Source organism: Dermacentor albipictus, chromosome 1 (genome assembly GCF_038994185.2).
Source record: "Dermacentor albipictus isolate Rhodes 1998 colony chromosome 1, USDA_Dalb.pri_finalv2, whole genome shotgun sequence".
NCBI lineage: Eukaryota > Metazoa > Arthropoda > Arachnida > Ixodida > Ixodidae > Dermacentor > Dermacentor albipictus.
The window spans coordinates 291,860,070-291,878,746 of record NC_091821.1 but is presented as its reverse complement, the minus strand read 5'-3'; the positions used below and the strand labels follow the sequence as shown (position 1 = coordinate 291,878,746).

The 18,677-nt window shown below is 50.1% G+C and overlaps 1 protein-coding gene across 1 annotated transcript in view; it reads left to right on the top strand.

Annotated features, from left to right (window-relative positions):
* Positions 1-16,009, top strand: part of LOC139054448 (octopamine receptor beta-2R-like) — a 413,068-nt gene extending 397,059 nt beyond the window's left edge. The window contains exons 2-3 of the transcript XR_011511240.1: positions 15,651-15,786; positions 15,851-16,009. The gene's annotated coding sequence lies outside the window, so the exon portion shown is untranslated. The remainder of the gene's footprint in view (positions 1-15,650; positions 15,787-15,850) is intronic.
* Positions 16,010-18,677: the final 2,668 nt, after the last annotated feature.

Here is an 18,677-nt window from a genome sequence, read left to right as displayed (position 1 = left end):
AGGAGGCATTCGGATTTTTCCGGTGAACACGTCAAGCCCCTTGACTCCGCATAAGCTTGTACGACGTCGATGCCGCGTTGCATGATCTCTTGAAGAGCTTGTGGATCATCGGCCGCTGCCCATAACGTCACGTCGTCAGCGTATAGGCTGTGGTGAAGCCCAGGGATAGAGCACAGCAGTTCCGGGAGCCCGCGCATCGCCGCGTTAAAGAGAAAAGGGGAGATGACTGATCCCTGCGGCGTGCCTCGGCTCCCCAGCTCTATAAATGAGTTGTGACATAAATGGAGTTGTGACAGGTAACACCTCCACCCACTTCGAAAAGGAGTCCGCCCCCGCCAGGAAGTAATGGGGGCCCCCCCAAATTTCGCATGTAAGCGGGACCAGGGTCTCTGTGGGAACGGCCAGGCTGTGGTTTCCAAATGACGGGAGGCCCGCTGATGCTATTGGCTGGTTTGGCAGCACTGCACCATATGGCCGATGTCCTGGTGCATGGCAGGTGACCAAACACGGGAGCGCTCCACTATCTGGGTTTTTTCCACGCCAGGATGACCCGCGTGCAGCAACTGCAGGACCGTGGACTTCAGACTTTGTGGGATCACCACACTGCAACCCCACAGTAGGCAGCCCTGCTCCAAGCTCAGCTCAGCGGCCTTGTGGCTATAGGCCTACTGAGCCAATCCCTCCCCACAGGACACCGCCTTGACCACCTGAGACAGGACTGGGTCCCGGCTGGTCGCTTGCGGTACCACAGATCTGGAGAGCACTTCCGGGTACGCGTGCTACAGCATGAACACTTCAGCAGGTTCTGGAACAGTATGAGGCACTTCTGGCAGGAGCAGGCGGCTCAGGGCATCAACAGGTCCCAGGCCCTTTCCCGGACGGTGAACCAGCTAGTAACTATAAGCTGCCAACCTCAAAGCCCAGCGTACCACTCGAGGTTATGCCTGTACGGGAACTACTTTGTCAGGCCCTAGCAGCCCCGGCAGCGGCTTGTGGTCTGTGACCGCCTCTAACATCAGACCCCACAGATACTGGTGGAAGCGTTCGACACCGAACATGAGGGCCAAGCCTTCGTTGTCCAGCTGGCTGTAGCGTTGTTCTGCAGCGTTAAGCCGACGAGAAGCAAACGACACAGGGCGTTCCTGGCCATCGTTGTCCCGGTTTGCCAGGACGGCTCCCAGGCCGTACGGCGACGCATCTACGATCAGGATGACAGGCTTGGCAGGGTCGAAGTGTACCAGGACTGGAGCCTTGGCTCCTTGCTGCCCTGGAAGGCCCGGTCCTGCTCCTTCTTCCAGACCCATTGCTGACCATCTCGAAGCAGAAGATGGAGCGGCTGTAGATGATCCGACAGGTTCGGAAGGAAACTCCTGTAGAAGTTGATGAGGTCGAGGTATCTCTGAAGCTCCTTCTTGTTCTGGGGTAAGGTGCCTTGAGCACAGCATCAACCTTGCGGGGAGTCGGAGCTAGGCGAGCCAGGGAAATGACATGTCCCATGTACTCAACACGGAGGGCCAGGAAAACGCACTTTTTCAGCTTGAGGTTGAGACAGGCGTCCTGCATCCGTGCCAGGACGTTGTGCAGGTTCTGCAGGTGGTCCTCGTCGTCGCTGCGAGCAACCAGGATGTCATCGAAGTACATCGCCACGTGCCTCATGCCACTGAAGAGGTTGTCAATCTCCCTCTGAATATGGCTGGGGCTGAGGACACACGTGTACTTGAAGAACCCCAGAGTTGTCGATATTGTGACATACTTCCGGCAGGCACCCTGGAGCACCAGCTGCTGGTAAGCATCTCTGAGCTCGAGCTTGGTGAACTTCTGTCCACCGGACAACGCTGACCAAAGATCTTCAATGCGGAGCAGCGGGTACTTCTCGACGGTAGGGACGGGGTTGATGGTAACCTTCAAATCCCCGCAGATATTGACACTGCCGTCTCGCTTGAGGACTGGTACGATGGGAGTGGCCCATTCAGACGTCTTGATGGGCACCAGGATGCCCTCTCGCTGTAACTGTTGCAGCTCCTGGATGGCCCCTTCCTTCAGGACGAACAGGGTGGGCGAGGCTTGAAAAAACGTGGCCGGGCTTCATCAGGTACATAGATGCCAGCCGTCGTACCGGCGAATGTGCCCGCCCCTGGCTTTGACAAGGACTTGAACTTGGTCAAGAGGGTGGGGATGTCTTTCACCGCATGCAGGCTGGCATCCTGGTACTCTGGCAGACAAACGCCCAGTGCATGAATCCAGTTCCGGCGCAGCTACGTCTGTGACGACCCCTTGGTTTAGTAAAGGGTAAGGGTTTCCTCCCTGTCGCCAAAGCGAACGCTGACCTGTGCCTTACCCTGGATCTGGGAGAGCTGCCCGGAGTAGCTGCACAGCATCACGCCCGAAGCCTCGACGGACACCCCGGGGAAGGTACGCTTGAACCGTTTCGCGGCCATGACAGACACGCTAGCCCCTGTGTCCAGCTCCATGGAAATGGGATGCCCACAGATTTCAATGGTCAGCATGTACGGCGGCACAGACGACGGTTCAAGGCCTGTGTGCCACATGTCGAAAATCGGCGGGTCCTCGGCCACGACGTGGAGCCTGGCCACGGAAGAAGTGGACCCTGCTGCCGCACGGCCCCGCCGCGTACCCTTGCGACGGCTACCCTGGCCGCGGGCTTGTGTGGTACCTACGCTTGAACCACGCTGCAGCCGCTGTTTGCTGTTTGTCCTCCCCCTCCGGCACTCCCTTGCCGGGTGCCCAGTCTTCCCGCACGTGAAGAATTTTGCTTCAGAGAACTGGCACTGTGAGGGGGATAGGTGCCACCACAGCGACCGTAGGTACTGCCTTTTGTCGCCAACTTGTTGACCGCCGCTTCCGATGGTCAACCGTCCTTTGACCGTCCTTGGCGGCAGCTTCCATTGCCAGCGCTACTTTCACGGCGTCGTCCAGTGAGGGGTCGGGAAGCACCAGGAGTCACGCCTGCATGGCGCTGTTGTTGATGCCGCAGACGAAGCGGTCCCGGAGCAGCGAGTCCAGTTGGTCCCCGAAGATGCAGGCACTCACTAACCCTCGTAGCGCAGCAACGAACTGCCCTAGTGTCTCTCCTTCCCGGCGGCTCCGGTTGTTGAAGCGGAAACGCTCCATTAGTGTGGACTAGAGTGTACTAGATTGGTAGAGTGGGGCCAACGAGGGCTCCGCGCTGAGGCATTTTTTATTACAAATCCAGATGGCACCACCATCGCCTTCTTCTGGACGCCACACTCTAAGAACAGTTTACACCCTTTGGCTTGCCCCTTCTGCCACACAAAAATAATCGTCATCTGCCTTGATGCGTTTCCTTTCTTTATCGCTGCGAGCCCGGAACTTTCCAGTAACGAACGGCACGCGCGTTATCAGCGTAGAACAGTTTACACCCTTAAGAGTGCCTCTTCTGATAACGCGCGTGCCGTTCGTCACTGGAAAGTTCCGGGCTTGCAGCGATAAAGAAAGGAAACACATCAAGCCAGATGACGATTATTTTTGTGTGGCAGAAGGGGCAAGCCAAAGGGTGTAAACTATTTTTAGAGTGCACGCTCCCGCGCGCGGCGGAGGCTGGGAGGCGCCGGTCGGCAGCGTCAGAACGTGCCGAACAGAAGCACGGCCGCGGTCGAGCGCAGCGTTGCAGTTGCGTTCAAGGATGACCATGCCTGGATTAGCCAGAGCCCCGCAGTAAGATGGATCGCGTTTGCAGTTTGCTTTCTTTTTTAAACCTTACGTGCGTGTTTCACTGTGTCAAGAGATAACAAAATGCGGAGCTCATATTCCGCAGAAATGGAGATCATGTGCAGTAATGGCATGAGGTACAGAAATAAATTAACTGTGTGGCATAATTGCGGGTCAAATAAAAATTGGTAAACCTTTTTTGTTTCTTTCTCAAGGCGATAGAGTGAATGCTAACAAAATTTCCCCGATGCTGTAATAACGGAACAAATTTGACATTTAGGGAGCATGTGGGTCACATTATTCGCTACGTGCAGCACATTTTTTTTGTACGTTAATTGCGTGTTTTGAAAATATTTATGGAATAACCGTTGTCTTCCCTATTTTTATGCGTCATACGCCTGAGATGTAGTTGGTTTTCCAGATCCCCTGGGGGAATAAAGTAAAACACATTGTTTATATTTGCTTGGATTAGGAAGCATGTTATCGGTTGTCTATGTCTTCGAGCTTGCGCAGGTTTCCATTGTCACATGCTTCCAATCTGAATCACGGTTCGAGTGAGAGTGGGAGCGTTCTCTTTCATGACCGGCCTTCATCTGTTGCATATGAGGCCGTTCTCTTTCGCGTGGCCTGCTCATAGAGATACTCCGGAAAATAGGGCAAAAAAAATTTGTGTACTGCATGCTGTGTAGATACTTCCAGCTGTGTAGATACTTCCAGGCCTTTGATAATATGCACATAATGCCTCAGTATGTACTTTGCATCTAAGTGCAGCTCAAAAATGGAGTCGGTGACTTCCAAAAGGCCGATCGGTGCGGTGAAGGTTGAGCTCCCGCACGCGTCGCCTTTTTTCATCGTTAGGGATTCCGAAGAGCGAGAGCTAGGCCTGACCTTTCAATCTGCTGTACACAGTTTTTCAACCCCCTATACAACAGTAGTTCTTCCGCCGAGGTGTGCTAGATTGCCGAAGAGTCCTCTCATTATTGGAACACTCTGCCAAGTCGCCGAGTTGCGAGACAAACCACAGACATATGCGAGGGCCGTCTGCACGCGTAAACATAGTGCAGACGGCATCGTTTGACTGAAGCGAGGAACCTCAATTCATGGCAAAGCAGTAATTTTATTGTATTCTTTTTTAGCACATACTAGGAACAATAATTGACCAAACAAACACAAGCACCACGGTGTGTTCAGTAGACGGCGGCTCGTCGAGCAGACGACAGCTCGGCGCCGCCGTAACCACCGTCGGTAGGCGTGGTTCCGCCGTGCCGCCGAGGCACCGGATTGGCCGGAACGTCAGAAAAACGAGGAGCTTTAAGAAGAAGGCTGCAGCGCTGCCGCAAATTTCAACGTTTTTTGCTTCACTCTCGCCGCTTGCCGTAGCCTCCGTTGGACCTACTCCCTCATTCTAGTACACTCTAGTGTGGACGGTGCTGGGTTGAAATGCGAGCGGAATATGACGAACAGCTAACCCAGCGTCAGAATGTCGAACAGGAGACTGAACACACGGATCCCGCAGCTGGCCAGGAAAATGTCCCGCTGTTTGGCCTCGGGTGTGTCGTTTGCCAGGAATAACACGTGGACTTCTTCCTCGTGAATTGGTCAGGCGGACGCATCTCCCTCGAACGGCTCGATCCTTCCGTACAGCGGCATGGAGGCAGCAACGGAGGGCGGTGTTTCACCGCTCGCGGCGGCGTGGGACGATCCGTGGGTACTCGTCACGAGTGTCACGATCCGCCCGGGTTCGTTAACAAGGGAAGGCTCGAGGCACCCTCCGTTAGAAGGACGCTCCGCAGCGTGGTGGTGAACGATGACTGACTGCCGAGCAGCTGTGCTCGTTGGTGTTTATTGCGGTGCGGTGACCAATGTTGCCTACCGAGCCTGGCAGGCAAGCAAAGATTATGCTCGAGGGGACGTCACATGCTTGTTACAGGAAGCATGGAGCATCAGCTAGTTTGAAAATGCTGATTTTATTGCGATAGCAATTATATGGACACTGCAGCAGCATTTCTGTCGTCGGCGTCGCCGTGAGGTTCTGTATGAGTGAAAGTGTGTGAGGGCAAGCCGGCGAACGCGGTTCAATCTTGCGTGCGCGAATGCATGCCCTCTCCTGTGGCGCGCGAGGCAGGGGAGTGAGGCGAAGGAGGAGAGGCGTTCTTCTCTGGCGGCTGTTACGGTGCCTCGATGTCCTCCTCGCCCGCCTCTCCGCACAGACTGAAGGCAAGCGCGGCGTCTACTACGGCGTTGGCCACGCGAATGGCGCGTGCGCTAGTAGACACCTTGGGCGGACGCCGTAGGGACGTAGTGCCGACGCTGGTGTGTCTTGAAAGCGGTCTGCGACATGGCCAAAGTGCGCGCCCGCGCGGTCCTCATCTTCAAAGCGATCTGCGATGTTTGCAGAGTGCGAATAGTGCCGGTAGGTTCGTATGCGCAGTGCTTTCTACGTTTCGTACGCGTTGACGCGACAGGTTGCACAAAGGTCAATTGGCTCGCGACCACTGCCGCAATTCCTAACTCCAGTGTTTTCAGAGTTTCCTTTGTCATCGAGCGATGTGTGCTCATCTTTACCTGTCCGCGCGTGACACCATGCTGGTTAAAGGGCCCCTGAAGCGGTCCGGAGAAATTTTGTAGACGTGTAGGGTACAGCTAAAGTTCATCACTCCTACCACAATTTCCACCACAATATTAGGAGAGCTACGGACGATTAAAAGCTACCCTCCTCCAGAGCCATGCATTTTGTGCTCAACTCGTTCGCCGAGTCATTGGGGCTGAGCTCCACCTTCACTGGCTCTGCGCCATGATGGCACGTCGTGTCGTCAACTTCCGGTTCTCTCGGAGCGAGAGCGTGAAGCCTCTCCTAACTGCCCCCCCCCCCCCCCAAATTAGAACGACAATAAGTTGAGCTAGTTGGTAAGGACGCATTATGCAAAAAGAGAGGTGAGGCAGGACACAAGACTAAAGAAGTGGCGTTCGTGTTGTCCATTTTACTCTTGTGTCCTGTCTGCACGCCTCACCTCTGTTTTTTGCATAATGTTCCCGCCAGCTGCTTGGCAGTCGACCCCAAGCGAGAGCTATGGAATCAGCGTGCGTTGCGAGCATTCTGTCGCTGAACGTGTCTGGCATTCCGGTAACCACAGACGAGCTGGGCGTTTCGACGGATGGCTGGAGCCGTAAATTCAAGCTGAGGAAGGCACTTTAGCGCAGACGTGCGTGAGTGGCCTAATTGTTCGGCACGGTCCAGCCACCTGTTGGCGCAGAGCTTCACCAGCCAAACAAAGCGCTAATATTGCTCTAACGAAGTGTAAAATATTTTAAACACTTACTAAAACAACGCGTTAACGTTTACATGGCATGGCATGGCAAGAACTTTATTTTGATCTATAGAAACTAGGGCCCGAGGGCACAAGCCCGCAGGCTAAGTCGGTGGCTCCGCCCACATAGGCACTTGTAGGCCAAAGGCTTTCCCGATGCTGTGAGCCCTCCGGACGGCCAGGAGTTTATCTTGGAGGACTTCGCTGGATATGCGCCGACTCCAGTCCTCTTCACTGTTGAGATCCGAAGCCCTTTGGTTGGGGCACAGCCAGAGTATATGATCAAATAGACACGTATTGTGGCCACAACTTTTACATTCCGCGGGAAAATCCTGATCAGTTTTGTTAAGCACAAAAGATGTGGGATAAGATTTAGTTTGAATCATTCTTAATGTGGCTGCCTGAGCTCGGTTGAGCTTCTGATGGGGGGAGGAAAAAAACCTCCTGCCGTCCCCATAGTGTGAGGTGATTTGGTGAAATGTAGTAAGTGGGTCTTTTTAGGAGCCGCAGTCATCCTCGAGCAGTTCTTGATCTGATGCGCGGCATGTGAGATCTCGCAATGCAGAGTGAGCTTGCTCGTTAGGATTGGAGCCATTGGGGCTGACCGAGTAGTCCTGATGAGCCGGAAACCAGACTAGGTGTGAGCTATCCAGTTGCTCGTAATTATGAGTATTAAGACTGTGTATAAGTAACTTGTGTGCTTCCATTAAGGCGAACCCAGCTGAGTAATTCCTTATAGCTGTACGGGAATCGGAGGAAATCGTGGAACCTCTACTTATTGTAATTGCTAGTGCTATGCTTGCTTCTTTCTGTGGCATGAATGGAGCTCATTCTTAGTGACGCCGCGCTTATTAATTTACCGCTCTCATCGACCACTGCAATAGCGTAGCAGTTGCCCGATCCATAACTAGTTGCATCGACAGAAAGAGCTTAGCTTTGTGGTTCATGCAGTTTACTCAGAATGCATTTGGCCCTGGCGTCCCTTCTGCCCTTGTTGTGGACAGGATGAATTTTTCTAGGTGTGGGGTCTACAACTAATTTTGTCTCCACCTCCTCGGGTATTTTGAACTTAGAGATGTCTCCTCCTCGAGGAAATATTCTGACTTCATCTAGAGTTTTGCACCCTGGCTTAGTGTTAAAGAGTCTTGCAATTTGTGACATCGAATGTGCCTCAATGAACTCATCTATAATGTTATGAAGTCTTAACTTGCTGAGGAGTTCGGTACTGGTTCCGTGCGGGAGTCCCAGAGCCCTTTTGAGTCCGGAGCGTATAAGTGCGTTTAGCTTAGCCTTCTCTGCTTTCCCCCAGTTCAGGTATGATGCAATGTACGTCACATGACTGATGAAAAATGCCTGGTATGCTCTGACGAGATTGCACCTCCTTGAGGCCTGCATTTCGATTGGAGACCGACCCTGCCCAGGAGCCTTAAAGTACTGTTGACCTGACCTGTGAGACTGTTCAGGGCCGTAGCATTACAGCTCCTTGCGTCAATGAGAAGACCCAGAATTTTAATTGTGTCTACTCTGGGTATGACCCGTCCTGTGTTGTCTGTGATTTTAATTGGCAGAGTTTTTAAAGGCGCAAGGTTTCTAACACCTTGTCTCTCCTGTGTAAGGAGCAGCAGCTCAGATTGACTAGGTGATAGCCTGAGTCCGGTGCACTTGAGGAAGGATTCTGTGGTGTCTACGGCTGCCTGTAGTTTCTGCTCAAGTGCTGCCAGTGACCCCCTGTGGACCCGCACTGTGATATTGTCAGCGTATATGACGTGCCCCAAGCTCGGGATTTTGGAAAATTCCTCCGACAGCCTGTGCATGGCAATTTTAAAGAGGAGTGGGGACAATACTGAACCTTGTGGTGTGCCGTTGTTGCCTAAATTGTGTGGACCGCCTGTGACTGTCCCGAGTTTGACCCGAGCTGTCCGATTAGCTAGAAAGGACCTCATATAATTGTAAAAATTGCTTCCCAGGTTCAAGGATGAGATATCATGTAGGATATGTTTATGTGCCACCATATCAAATTCTTTGATAAGATCCAGACCCAGGAGGCCCTTTACGTCCCTGCTAGGGTAGTCAATAATAGCACGTTTGATCATAAGCATGGCGCCCTGTGTGGATAATGCCTTCCGAAACCTATGAGATTGTGCCTGAAAAGCTCCTAGTTTTCTATGTATTCTATTATCCTGTTATGAATAGCATGTTCGGCTACCTTGTAAATACAGGATGTAAGTGATATGGGCCTGAGGTTCTCCTTTGTTAGTGGTTTGCCGGGTTTCGGTATAAATGTCACCTTGGCCTCTCTCCACTCCGGTGGGACGGTGCCGGATCTCCAGTGACTATTAATTTTGACCGTGATTATGCCTATGGCATCATGGTCCAGGTTTCGCAAAAGTTTATTTGTGATGCCATCCGGAACTGGGGCAGATCTCCCATTTAAATTAAAGGGTACGTGCCTTATCTCAGCTGCAGTGAAGTCACTGTCCAAGTCCGGTTGCGATATTACGGAGTAAGGTTCGCTTATTTGTTCTTCGTTCCCATATTTTTATGGGAACGAAGAAGTTTATGGCGAGGTTTGTAGTACCTCTGGAGAGTTTGTCATTAAGTAGGCTCTTCAATAGATTCCATTTGCCTCCTCTGCGCAATCTGCCATCTGTTTCTGAGCGAGCGTCATCTCATTGCTGACGTGAAAGTTGAGCCGCGTAGGTCTGGATATCATGATTAACTAGGGCGATCATGGCTCTAAGTCTTCTATTAAGTATGTGACTCTTCCATCTGGTTCGAAGGGAATTCTTCGCTTCCAGCGTGTGAGCTAGCTTGGAGTCGATTTTCGGGACTTCGATTTCTGTTGAGACTGCTTTAGTAGCTTTCTTAATCGTTGCCTTTAGGTGGTCTAAAAGCTCCTCGTAATATTCGCCATCTATGCTGGTTTCCTTACGCAACTTACGAAAGAGATCCCAGTCTACGTACTCATATTTCCTTAGTGGTGGTGGCTGCGTCTGTAAGATGACCTCAATTATGTAATGATCACTTCTTAAATTCTCCTGCAGATTGTCCCACGAGTCTTCAATTCCGCGAAGAAATGTTAGATCCGGGGTTGTATCTCTGGTAGTGGAGGTACCAGTTTTTGTGGGGAAGTAAGCATCTGTAATAAGAGCAAATGTTAACTCACTGGCCGTGGTTGCTAAATTAGTACCCTTGACGCTCTGATAACCATAGCCCATTCTTTGTTGGGAGCGTTGAAGTCCCCAGCCACTACGAGTGGGGCTGCATCTGCCTTACAGGAAATGCGGCCCAAGAGGCTCTTAAAATCAATTTTCCTCTCTGCCGGAGAGCTGCAAACGTTAGCTATATACACGTTAGCTGCTTTTTTGCTCTTTAGAATGAGTTCCATCATTTGTGCTTCTAGACCAACCTTGTACTTATGAATCTCGTGACTATCATAGGAGGTACCCTTTTGAACCAAAGTCGCTATTTTCCGGCCCACTGGTAGGATCAAGGTTTCGGAGTTGTAACCTGGTAGAGAGATATCCTCCTTAGCTAGTGTTTCCTGTAAGAGAATAATGTGTGGCTTAACTTTGGCTGATCTAATGACCTGCTGCAGGGGAGCCTTGTGCCTACGGAAACTCGCACAATTCCCCTGCCACAGTTTAATGTTATTGCTGCCGTTTGCAGCCATTATGATACCATTGGTTGACTACCCGAACCCCTAGAGTCCGCGCTCGGGCTACCGTTTGTGCCTCCGTGGACTGCCGATGCAGCTGCTGCGCTTGCCTTTGCCTTAACTTTGGGCCTTTCTAGTTGACCCACTCGAGCATCTAGATTAGTGATGAGCACCATGATTTTCGCCACAGTCCTTTCTATTGTTGCTAACCTTGCAGCCATTCTGACTTTTTGTGTTTGGGGGGTGCGTCACTCTCTCCCATCTCCTCTGCCTCAGAGGTTTCTAAATCTTCCTCCTCTGTTTCGCTAATGGGAACAGGGTGGGGGGCTTTACGTTTAGGTTTGCCGGCCAAGAGTTTTGGAGCTGTTGTCTCCATCTGACTACAGGGTGTTTCGGACCCTTCTTTAAAGGACTCGAAAGCCTCCCTGAGCTCAGACCGTTCTAGCCTTCATTTCTGATTTTCTGATTTTAATGCTAATATTCGGGGATTTGACTCACGTTCCGGCTGCGCCCTACCATTAGTACTCCTAGACCTTCCCCTTGTCGGTTGTCCTGGTTTCCCAAGGCCTCCGTTCTTGACTCTATCGGCACAGGTTGTTCTTACGGTCGACTGTGAAAGGGACCTCGATCTTGCCCCTGGTCCTCGGGGTTGCGAGTCGACACCAGAACATTCTGTGGAGCTGGGTTGTCCTCTGGATCGAGAACGCCCCCTGGAGCGGGACGGCCCTCGTAAGCTGGAGCGTACTCACGTGCGAGTTGGCGTCATTTTCTTGCATCACCCCTTTGCGCTGGGAGTTGTCGCTGTCGTCAATGTCGTCGGCCACCTGTGTATAGCGTGCTTGCTGTCGTTGGCGCCTTTGGCACCTTTGTCCGCGTCTCGCAAAAAAGAAGTGGCATGAAGGAGGAAGATACAGTCAAGTTGGTTAAGAGCCTCATAATCAGCCGGATTACGTACGCCCTCCCATATTACTACACAAAAAAAGGCGAACAGGACCAGGCCGACGCCATCATAAGGAAAGCGTTCAAAACAGCGCTTCACCTGCCGGCCAACACCTCGACAGAGAAGCTGCTGGCCCTCGGACTCCACAACACGTTCGAGGAGCTCAAAGAAGCACAATTAGGGTCGCAGCTACTCAGACTCCAGCAGACTACCACGGGCAGACAGCTCCTAAAAAAACTGGGGCATAAAGAAATTGAGAGGGAAGAACAAAGAACGGCAAACCTACCCGATGAGTATCGCAGTACCATCAAAGTAGGGTCCCTGCCAAGAAACATGGACCCGAATTTACACACAGCCAGGCGGAACGCTAGGGCAAAGTATGTAGAAAAATACCTAGCAACCAAGGCGAACACGGTATACACGAACGCCGTGGTATATCCTCGAGAACGAAGGGAAAAAGAACAAAGAGTCGTCGCGGCAGTAATAGGCTCGGACTATTGGGAAATCGCTTGCGCGTCGGCACGGGATTGTACGGTAACCGAGGGAGAGGAAATGGCTGTTGCTCTTGCAACTGTGGAGGGCTACCGCACAAATAGATCCCTTATAATTCTAACAGACTCCAAGGAAGCATGTCGAAACTACATTAACGGCAGAATTGGTCTAAAAGCGCTCCAAATCTTCCTCCGCGCTGGCCAACAGAATAAACACATTAGACACACCATCTTTTGGGTACCGGGGCACACTGAGATTGAGGGCAACCAAAGGGTTGATAGGATCGCTCGCGAGCATACAAACCGAGCGGGCCTAAACAGAGATCCTGAGGACTTCATGACAGTGATCCCAACTTACTCTGACATGCTAAATTACCATAGAGGGACGAGGATCAGATATCCCCCACCTCACAATACACTCACTCAAGAACAGGCAGTTTACTGGCGAAAGCTGCAGACAGGAACTTCCCCAAATTTACATAAACTACACAAAATGTTCCCAGGTCAATACAGGGACACATGCCCGTGGTGTGGCGCAATACCCACACTTTATCACATCACATGGGAGTGCAATACGAATAAGGCATTCCACAAAATAGAAAATTCGAGTGTGGAGCAGTGGGAGAGCGTGCTCTCCAGCGGCGACCCTAGCCTCCAACGGAGGCTGGTGGATCATGCCCGACGAGCAGCCGCGCTCAGTGGTGCCCTGGAATAGGGGCGCCAACCACGCAGGCCGGAGATCGGCATCAACCATTAGAAGATGAAGACATCCGGCCCGACCGCTGAATTACTCTTTCTAGGGCAATAAAGTTTACTTCCTCCTCCTCCTCCTCACAATATAAGGCATCTGGAATCTTCGACTACACTCCTGCGAAAAATTTACACGAGCAGCAAAGAAGAATAAATTTCGCTACTGCTACTGTGTGTGGATGAGTTCTGTACCACCAGGTGGCTGCAACGTGCATATCATTGACATTTGCGCTTCTGCTCAACCCGTGAAACGGCACGGTCAAACGGCCACGCTCTGTCCCTTTGCGCTTGCGTTTACCCGCATGCCGGACTCGCGAAACGCTATTGCGGTAGTAATCGTCTTCCTAAAGTGACGGCCGCAAACGCGCAACTCCTGGCGCCGATGCACTGCAGCCAGTCCGCTCATCTGCTGCCTTGCGGAGGGACACGATTTCGCAGCTTGGCATATTGCCTGTCGCTACGTTTATAGCCCACAACGCAACCAAGTCGAATCATGGTGCTCGCGAAAGGGCTGAAACCGACTCTGACCGCGGAGCTCTCGTCAGAATGGAGGATGTTGTAACACAAGCAGACGATGTTTGCTGTGTGCCGCAAGGGCTTAAGCGTAGTGAAACATTGTTCTTGTGCATTCTGTTTCTGCTATGTTCCTTTTAGAGAAACAAATTAACATTCCAACTATTACGAACAACATTTGTTCACCATAAAGTTGGAAAAATTATTGATGACGCGCCCTGAGCAGCCAATCGGATAGCTCGCCCTATTAACGTCATTAGGGTAAATAAGGTCAAATGGGTAGGGGCGGCTTAAAATTCAGCTGAGCGATGTGCTGTGATCGGCAGCAATCTACATTTTTAAAATATTATAATAAATTACACGTTTACGCAGAGCACTTAGATGCGTCAATTAATGATCAGAAGGACCTACTCTAACGATTCGGTACGTTTGTACAAAATCTTCAAAAGCTTTTTAGGGTCCCTTTAATTTAGCTAAAGCCCGTTGATGAGCTAGTTGCTTTCAATCCATGATAAAATGTGTAAGCGCGACTGAACAAGGACGTAGAAAGAAGCAGACACACAGCGCTGTGTCCGGGTGTCTTTTTCGTCTTCGTCCTTTTTGAGTGACGCTTACATATTACATCATTGTCAATTTAAATAGTAAGCGAATGTTTACAAGTTTATACGGCCGATAGAACTACTATTTTTACTTGGTACAGTTATCTACGAATATGCTATCTCAATCGGTGTTTCGCCATTCCGGCGGAACTGCGATTTTCTTTTTTTTTTTGTCAGACTCGGACAGAGTGACTACCACGCAAACCACTCCGGTAGATCGGCGACCGCAGCCCGGCACGCCCTGCTGTAGTGCTTACAGTTACATTTACCTGTTCCTTACAGATTACCTGTTCAACTAAAAATTGTGATTTTTTGGGAGATAGTGCCTATTACATGGCCATACATTTTGTATATCTAATAATTTTTGTTACATATTTTTCTTCGTAGATACAAGCGTGTCTTTACAATCTTAATATATTTCTTTATGACATGCTTCTTGTTAATAAAACATTTATGCATGAAAAGTGCAGTTATTCTGCCTTTTGTTTATGTATTACATAGAATGTTGAGGGCAGTAGTTCCTTCAGAATAAAAAAATGTGGCGTAACCTGCAAACCTACAACAACAACAACAACAACAAAATAACCTTTTCCCCCATGGAAGGGAAAGACTGCACTTCATCAGGACAAATTTGGAGGGGAATATGGAGACTAAGAAACACATTATGCGGATCCCACGCACTGTTGGAGTCGGTGTAAACGAAGCTTTGTGTGCTGTGTGCTTTGATTGACGATAATTAGCGGTGATGCTGACAGGGAATGTTCAATTTCTTCAGTGTTTACTGCAATACGAGAGTGGTGAGTTAATGGTAAACGTTACGTTGCGTGCACCACTGCTGCCTGTCTGCGTAGTAAGCAAAAGACACAGCGATACGAGTTTGAGTGAAGCGTTGTTGGGCGCCATTGCTCATAACCTCCGAGAAAGTTAGCATTGTCATTGCCTCACACGGCACATCGCATAGTGGTAGAAGTGTTAAACGTGAATGTAATCACGGGGCTGTACGTGCCAAAACGACAATCGAGGTACACAGTAGTGGTGGTCTCCGGATGAATTTTGACTCCCAGGCTTGTTCAACGTGAACCTAAATCAAAATACCCGGCGTTGTTTTTGTCTTTTCTCGAACTAGCGACCTGGAGCCGCAAGAAACCGCAGCGTCGATGGGGCTCGCCTATCGGCGCACGCCATGCGTCGCTTACGTGCTGGAGAAATTCGGATTGTGTTTATTTTTCACAAATGGCTGAAACGTGTCGTACTGTACTTTGAGCTTATTGACTTTGTACACCTTCATTTAGCTCAAGCGCTCTCCCCCGTGTATGGGAACTCCGAGGGAATAGCGGCTGTCATTTACATGTTTCGTAAAGAAAAACAACACGATGAACAATCCTTGGAAATGTACGACGTTGGTGTTCTTGTTATGTATTGCTATCCTGACGAAAGCTTGCATTTACACAGAATACATTGTTGCCATTGTAGGCATTCGCAAGGATTTATTAAGTAACAATTTAAGCCACAAGTAACTCATATGTACACTGGAAGTGTAGCCGGCCTACCTATCAATCTCAACGCGTTTCCATATTTTCCACAACAAGGCCATCATTTTGCAGTTTGGCGATCGTGCGGGAGGCCGGCGCAAGGCCGCCGCGTGAATTCAAAAGCGGCCCGAAGCAGGCGTAAATATCCTTTGACTTTGTGGTGGCGCAGGTGCTGGCTGTGAAGATTGAGTTGGCTCGCAGCGGTGGCTTGCCAGCAGGTGGCATCGCTACTCGTGCGAGGACACGGGACCAGGGTTCCTAGAGCAGCATCGCTTCGTGGGAACGCGTGCGGCCGCCGCGCGGAGGTGAGTGACGCTTTGCGCCCCGCGAGGGCGGCGGCAGTGCTCACCGTGGCGGCTCATCGTGCAGGGACCGGACTGCGCGGGCGTAGCTCCCGAGCGGCGGCGGCGGCGGCCAGGCACGAGACGACGACGCCTGCTATTTTTTAATAATGTTCGCTAGTGCTGCCTGTTGGAAGGGGAATCCAACACGCCCGCGTAACGCAGAAAGCGTTGGAATAAAAATTATTTTGAGAGACTTGCTATCTTGTGTAATCAACGCGTAGCCTTGTATCTGTTGACAGCACGGTGACGAAAAGCTATATTTATTTCATTTTCATTTATTTACAATCTCCCAAGTCCTGTCGGCCTGTTACAAGAGTGTGGAAAAATACGAATATATACAGTACAACATAGAGCATGCAGGGATAACGGGGGCGGTGGGGGGTGCCAACAACCTCTGCATACCCACCGCGCAGACAAGACCCACGACCGTGGTCCCGTTGAAGCATCAGGAAACAATGGATGACAAAAACGCGTACAGGAGGAAAAGATTAGATAAGCTTGCTACTAAAACTTCGATCAGACCTGCTCGATATACTTTACCTCATTGACGGATTCCTCGAAGACAATACGCTAGGCAAAAAGAGGCTTCCGACTTACCAACCGAGGTACGGGCGGGGTCTGCCACGGCCGAAACATGGCTGGCTGACCACGTGCGGGAAGACGGGAGTGGCACCTTGACCGCTGGCTGAAAACTCAAGAATCTCCGCCACAGAACACCTATATGAACATAGAAAAGGGAACGGTACCTTCCACAGTGCAACGGAAATAAGAGTAGCGGTGGTGTTGCGAAATAAAGTATGCCACCTAGAGATGGCGCTGGCAAACTCAAAACGAATATCATCATCACTACGCAGTGAGCAATATGGCCGCTGCCGCAGCGGCTGGTGTGGCTCGTTGCGCTGCTCGCTCGCTAGTTTTCGGCATTTCGTTACCGCTTTCGGGGCGGCGTTCGTGTGTACGGTATTCTAAGATGACTGCAGACATATGTATTAGAGCGCCAGGTGACCGAGAGGCCTCAACTGACGAAAAAAGAAGCATGTCAGACAAGTAAGCTTACATTGTTATGGTCAATCGTAAATGACGCAGTAAATGCCCACAATTTTCGTACAGGTCAGGTGGAGCTGATGCTGTGGGTCACTGAGTTTACAACATACAGAAACAAAGATAGTAATGTATTTAATGGAATTGAAAGCTGAAATCGAGCGAACTTTCCTCATCGTGTTTGGCGTGCCACTAAAGTAAGGAGAACGAAGATTCAGAAAACGATATTCGTGCTCGGCTACACTCGTATTGCGTACAGTCCTGTTTGACGTGTTTCATACTATACATATACTCCCTGCCATCGACAATTTCACGTAGATTAAAGAAAGAAACATAAGTGCTCGGCAAAGATTTACTGTCAGTAAGATAAGCTAGAGCTGCAATGTTGCATTGTTTTCATTACACAATGGCGATAGGCACCAAGTGTAGAGAAACAAAGCGTTATGGTAAATTTTACATCACATATTGCCTGTTCTTGATATTTCTTTTGCACATTTAACCTTCAGGTGCAGCAGTAAAGCCTCTTGCACAAGTGAAATACTCGTAGGAAGGCGAGAAACGTTATTTACACAACAGTGCTTACATGGACCTCTGCAAATATTGTGTACAAACAAAGACGCTAAATAAACATATACGTATTCCCAAATAATGCTCACGCATTCTTCGAAAATGCAATTTGCGGTTTCATGTTAAATATACCATCTCGGCTTGTGTGCTCAAATAAGGCAAAAAGGTTACAAGGAGATAAACGCCTCAGTTGAGTAACAGAGGTGAGCAAGGGAAGCCTGAGACTGTAGCCAAGGTTTCAACAATCAAACGCATTTCTGAGGGCCGTAAAGAAGACAAGTTCCCACACTGTGGCTTCCCTTGCTCGTCCACCGTTGATTGGCTGAATTCTAAGCCAAACTTCGAGTATATTTTAAGTACTCTTTGTGAATACACTGTCCTCAGGTATGTCATCGGCTATTTGAAGAGAAATAAAAATTGTTTTTATTGGTTTGTCATGATTGAGAAGTGTGGAGTAGGCCGGTTGGAGTAGGCCTTTTCTCATCATCATCATCATCATCATCATCATCATCCTGGTTACGCCCACTGCAGGGCAAAGGCCTCTCCCATACTTCTCTAACTACCCCGGTTATGCACTAATTGTGGCCACGTTGCCCCTGCAAACTTCCTAATCTCATCCGCCCGCCTAACTTTCTGCCGTCCCCTGCTACGCTTCCCTTCCCTTGGAATCCAGTCTGTAACCCTTAATGACCATCGGTTATCTTCTCTCCTCATTACATGTCCTCCCCATTTGCCCATTTCTATTTCTTGATTTCAACTAAAATGTCATTAACTAGCGTTTATTCCCTCGCCCAATCTGTTCTTTTCTTATCCCTTAACGTTACACCTATCATTCTTTTTTCCATAGCTCGTTGCGTCGTCCTCAATTTAAGTAGTACCCTTTTCGTAAGCCTCCAGGTTTCTGCCCCGTACGTGAGTACTGGTAGGACACAGCTGTTATACAGTTTTCTGTTGAGGGATAATGGCAACCTGCTGTTCATGATCTGAGAATGCCTGCCAAACGCCCCCAGCCCATTCTTATTCTTGTGATTATTTCAGTCTCTTTATCCGGATCTGCGGTCACTACCTGTCTTAAGTAAATGTATTCCCTTACCACTTCCAGTGCCTCGCTACCTATCGCAAACTGCTGTTGTCTATCGAGACTATTAAACACTACTTTATTTTTCTGCAAATTAATTTTTAGACCTACCCTCTCCTACCTACCCTCTTTATGTCTCTCCAGGTTAGTGAGCATGCATTGCAAT